A 6,000-nucleotide genomic window follows, 5' to 3' on the forward strand; every position below is an offset into this window, starting at 1 on the left:
ATGGGCATAGATAAGCTGCAGAGCTGGGATGAGAGGTGGCAAATGGAGTTAAATGCAGAAAAGTGTGAGGTGATTCACTTTGGAAGGAGTAATACGAGTACAGAGTACTGGACTAATGGTAAGATTCTTGGTAGTGTAAATGAGTAGGGAGATCTTGGTTTCAATGTGCATAGATCCCTGAAAGTTGCCACCCACGTTGATAGGGTTATTAAGAAGGCATAGGCTTGGAGAGATTGAGTTTCAGAACCACAAGGTCATGCTGCAGCTGTACAAAACTCTGGGTGGCCGCACTTGGAGTATTGCATATAGTTCTGGCCGCCAGATATTAGGATGTGGAAGCTTTGGAAAAGGTGCAGTGGAGATTTACTAGGATGTGCAAAAGAAGCAAGGGTTGTGTGAGGTAAAACAAATTTTCTCATACCGAATAGTTCAGGTATGGAATGCATTGCCTGAAAGCATGGCGCAGGCAACTTAAATTGAGATATTCACAGCACAATGGATGATTTTTTGGTAGAGATAATGTGCAATGATATGGGGTCAAAGTAGGAGAGTGTCACTCACTGATGAAGCTCATTTGAAGAGGCAGTGGACTAAATGACCTGCACTCTAAATAATTTGGTAATTCTTAACCGTTAAGTTCTAAATCCCTCCTCCACCTAAGAGAAATCCCTTTGACTAGCATAGATTACAAAATGTTTAATATCTGCTTCTTTACTTCTTTGTTTAATTACCCTGCTGTAAAACACCCTTTAAAACATGTAGAACTTGTTGCATTGACGTGAGCACTAAGTTTCTTAGTTCATGGAGTTGATTTTTTGAGAACTGAACAAGAGCTTCAAATCTCTCCTAATGCTAAAACAGTTCAAATTTAGCGTGGAACTTGCCGTTGATCTAAGCTGGAGTTACAAGACGACAAATAGTGCAAGATTATTTCCTAGAACTTGACATGTTAATCAAATAATCCCTGACCCCTGCTTCTGTTAATGCATATCTCAAAATAGCTTTGCTGCATCAGAAATGGGTAAAATAAAACAAAAACAAATAACTAGCATGCACAATTGTTATATATGCTGATGCTGTAACTGCACATTAGAGCTGTGAAATGAGAAGTATGGTTTCCAGCTAATGGTGATTGTAAAAAAATGCTTAACAATTCACGACTTGGAACATGCAACCCCGTGGAAAGTTTTTTTTAAAAAAAAGAGGAACATTATTTTCACGCTGCAGAAAAGCCTAAAATCATTATCGATGTGAACTCTTACAGTCGGCGACGAAAGTTCAGTTTTACAGTCCAGCCTCAAATCTTCTCCTCCCAGCACTGTAAAGCTTCGGGTGGTAAAGGAATCTGTTCATGGATGCTTAGGTAGCCCATACTGCTCAGCGACCAGGAAACTGCTCTATAATCAGGCCTTTACCTTTTTAAAAATCAAAACTTCCCACTTTCCTTGTGCGGGACGGTTAAACTGAGGCTCCGTTTTCAATAAGGTTTCATCCAACCCACAAAACAATGCATCATCTAAACAAAACAAACAATAAGCAAAATTTACGTTTCACTTGCCGAGTGGTAACTGTACCCCCTTTCTTACAACCTACCCTCCTACAATCCAAGAGTTTAAGAATCCAAACTTTCCCCTGCAGCCTATGATCTTTCTATTAATATTTTTCAGTGTGTATAAACTTAACATATTTATGTTATCTTTCCCCAATATACCGTTCCACGACTTAAAGTAATTTCTTGCTGATGGTGCATCGGAATCCGTAAATCCCCCGCAGTGTGGCTTGTCCCGCCCTGACTTATCTGTATGTTAGTTTAAATATGAATTACTCTTTTTATTTCCATGCCGTGGAAGACGGATCGCGGGGGAAACCCAAGTCTTTCCACAGGCCTACCAAAAACGCAGACTGGAGGTAAAAGTCCCAGAATGAAAGATACGTAATCAAGTAAATGCTTTTGATATTTTAAAAACCGTTCTAATGCAGCAGAGGGCGTGTGTGCGCGCAGTTTCAATCCTGGGTCAATGACCTACTCTCGCCCATTCTTTCACCAGTCAATTTGTGTCACTGGAATTAAAACATTGTTCTGTGCAGTTGACACACACTTGTGGACGTACCGCTAACACGGCAGTAAATGCTCTGGCCACGGCCCGGACCCCTCCCCAAATGCTCCAGACACCGCCGCCCAGATTCCTCCAGAGGCCAATGCGTATTTTTTTAGACACTGCGTGCACACACAATCATTCTTCCAATTACAGGGTTTAAAATGGACAATAGGAAATCACCATAACAAAATAATTAGTGCAAAAAGCCTCTTACCACCTGTACTTTATTGCCAATTGCAAATAATAGATTCTATGTAGCTTTTACAAGAGTTGTAATCTCAAGGTCATTTTTAAAAATACCCACAAAGGGTTAAGCTTCCCGTCCAAGACAAACTTCTGGCATCCTTGCATCAAAAGTAAGCAGCACAAAATGTTGTATCATTTAAACGAATGCTGCTGCAAATTAATGACAGGAAAATACAAAATATGTGGAACACATTTTCAAGAACTAAAATCCAATTTAATAACGCAATGACAAACTAACCTCTTGAAAATGAGATAGAATAAAGAACTGCGAATGCTGGAAATCAATAAAAACAACAAAAAAAAGAGTCCAGCAATTTCCATTTCCGCTCTAGAAACTTAGACTTGGTTGTACAGGATATTGGTAAGGCCACTTTTTGAATGCTGTGTATAATTCTGGTTGTCCTTCTATCAGAAGGATGTTGTTAAACTTTGAGGCGTAGGAAAGATTTACAAGGATGTTGTCGGGACTGGAGGGTTTGAGCTGTAGGGAGAGGCTGAATAGCCTAGGACTTTTATCTCTGGAGATCAGAGACTGAGAGGTGGCCTTATACAGGTTTATATAATCATGAGGCATGGTTTGGAATGGGACTAGAGCAGATTGGGATGTCTGGTCGGTGTGGATGAGTTGGACCTAAGGGTATGTTTCATGCAGTATGATTCTCTGATTCTGCTAATATGTGTTAAGTATGCAACGTCACTCAGGTGGCTTGGATTTAAAGTAGTGTCAATCATTTAGCATTTGAAAATCCTTACAAGGCAAGTGGGAACAGTTCTGTGAAAACTAGGTTAAAGCTGAAAATATGCCTGCTCGCATTCCAAAATCACTAACTGAAAGGGAGGAGAAATTGAGGTAGAATAATCAAAGATATAATCGCAGTTCAGAATGAGAGAACAGGGAACAAAGTGAGAAAAAAGGCACAGTAGACCTCTTAGGAAAATAGAGATGTCTATACCTGTTCTAAATTAGTGCCTGATTTAATAAGACCTGTTTTATATTAAACCAAATAATGTAGGTCTGGTGGCTTGGTAGGTAGCATCCCTGTTTCTAAGAAAGAAGTTTCAGGTTTGTGCACTACCCATAAATTGTGGATCAGAATCTCGTGTTCATCATGTGGCCAAGGTGGGTGAGAAGCAATTTGCAAAGCAGTCTAATGCATTGTTTCTTTACTCAGAGTAGTAAGGGCATGGAGTGCACTACCTGCAACAGGAGTAGAGTCACCAACTTTAAGAATATTTAAATGGTCATTGGATAAGCATATAGATAAGAATGGAATAGTGTAGTTAGATGGGCTTCAGATTGGTTTCACAGGTCAGCACAACAACGAAGGCTGAATGGCCTGTATTGCGCTGTAATGTTCTATATCTATGGCAGATGGTAAGAGCATAAAAGGTTTCTGGTCAGCCACGCGATGGAAAGAACAGGGCAACTTCTACAATCACTAGCCATAGTTCCAGACTGCAGTGTGAATGCAAAAATGCATGCTATCAAACCAACTGAGATTCTGAGTGAATGATAACACACCATCCCATTTTCATGGTCAGTGGATACAGACATTAAATAAATGTTTAAACTTGTTGAGACTTTGTTTCATCTCACAAAATTTGACACTGGTGGCCTTCACTTTTCCTGGTGAATCTTAATTGTACTGTAATTCCATAGGACTGCTGCTCATTATACTTCACAGTGTACAACTTCAATTATGTGAGTTTGCAACTTTCTTGCCACATTAGAAGTGAACCATCTGACATTTGTGGTATCAGTTCACCAACACAAATTATGCTGCACATTTAATAAATTGCATTTCTGTTACCATGGTGACATCAAAGGAACAGCTGGTGCTCCCATCAACAAGGTGATCTCTGTCTCAGATAGAGGGTTCTTTGCTTTGATATTGCACACAAATTTAAGTTTAAGCCTCAAATGTTAGGTTGGTAAAGTTTAGACTTGAGAAATACTCCAGTTAGTTTTGAGAAGTTAAGAGATCCTGGTGACTTACATATTCTTTGTATCAAATTAGGTAAGACCTTAGAAAAGGTTTAGATTTATATTTGTAGGATGCTTCATCAATATGGTTAGTATATGAAGTGGGATTTACTGGGTTTGCGCATTTTCCTAATTAATTCCTAAGGTTTTTTTTGTTAACACCAAAAATTATTAATACAGTAAATACAAAAATTATTACAGATGTTATTTAATCCACAATCCATCTAAAAAGGAGGACAAGCAATACCAGCACATTATGTTATAGATTGAACATCAAGTCCCGAGTATTAGCAGAATCAACAATAATTCACAACCATCTATTCAAAACCGTAAAATATGGTAATGGAATCAACTTTCTAAATGATTTGTAGAAATATCATTTAGTGCTGAATTATGACAATATTGAATCATCTCACTAATTTATAGTAATCTTTATTTGAAACTAATTTCTAAATCCATGTTTTCTAGTCTTACAATTTTGTTTTCTTTATGTCAGACAACATGCCATTACAAAACAATGTTAGAAAATCAATATGAAGGTTCTGATAATTACATATTGCCATTGTCTAGCTTCTCAAAGGATGCCCTATATCCATGCCTATACTATTACCAAACTTACTATTTTATAGGAGAAAGTGAGGATTGCAGATGCTGGAGAGCCAAAGTAAAAAACAAACGTGGTGCTGAAAAAGTACAACAGGTCATGCAGCATTCCGAGGAGCAGCAGAGTTGATGTTTTGGGCATTAAGCCCTTCATCAGGAATTGCTATTTTGTATACAAGGTGACCTGAGTATGAACAGTATCCCTGAATTTGTGTCTTGTAGAATTGATGCCACATCTGTATGTATAAAGATTGTGTATTTATTCCCTTTATATAATTCTGCAGATAACATGAGATTATCATGATTCTGTAAATCATTATTCCTGGGTTATTTTACATTATGTAGAGTAAGATACACAGAATGTTCAATGTTCTTTTTGTACAAAACACCCAATATTGAATGCTGAATGTAGCAGTGAGTAGCAACAGCCAGAATGCCAACTATCATTAAATTGAATGTCTAGCATACCTATTGTTATATTATGTACATGGAGGTAAGACAATATCATATATTCAATAATTTCCATTGAAATTATTCAGTTCATTTCAATAAATCTATTGCACAAATGAGAGGGAAGGAATTTGAGATATGGGGGCAGACAGAAAAAGCAGTATGTGATTTAAACATGAATCTATAGTTGTGGTAGATTCAAATGTTACCTCATAAGCAATTTTTAATTGAACACACTGCACACTTTTCTATAGCTGTGCAGTGTAGAACTATTAAAGTGTGATGAACTTTGCGATGGAAGGTATATACAAAAAAAACATACCTGGCCTTGTCTTTATACAACAGTTAATTTGGTAATTTTAAATATTTATTGCAGATGCGCAGTTTTAATTTTTTCCTTGCAGGGAGATGCAGCAGACTTTGCAACCGACCAAAATTCTTCCTCTGTTGGTCACCCAACATCCATCAGACTTTCCTCCCTCGCGACCACCTGCGCACCTGATGCGTCTCGGGTAGGCGGACTACAACTCCCAGGAGACACCGCGGCGGGCCCCCGGCAAGCATGCGCAGTGAGGGGTCCCACCCTCCCTGGGAGTGTTCGAGATTTAAATAAACAAG

Source organism: Hemiscyllium ocellatum, chromosome 15 (assembly GCF_020745735.1).
Source record: "Hemiscyllium ocellatum isolate sHemOce1 chromosome 15, sHemOce1.pat.X.cur, whole genome shotgun sequence".
Classification (NCBI taxonomy): Eukaryota; Metazoa; Chordata; class Chondrichthyes; order Orectolobiformes; family Hemiscylliidae; genus Hemiscyllium; species Hemiscyllium ocellatum.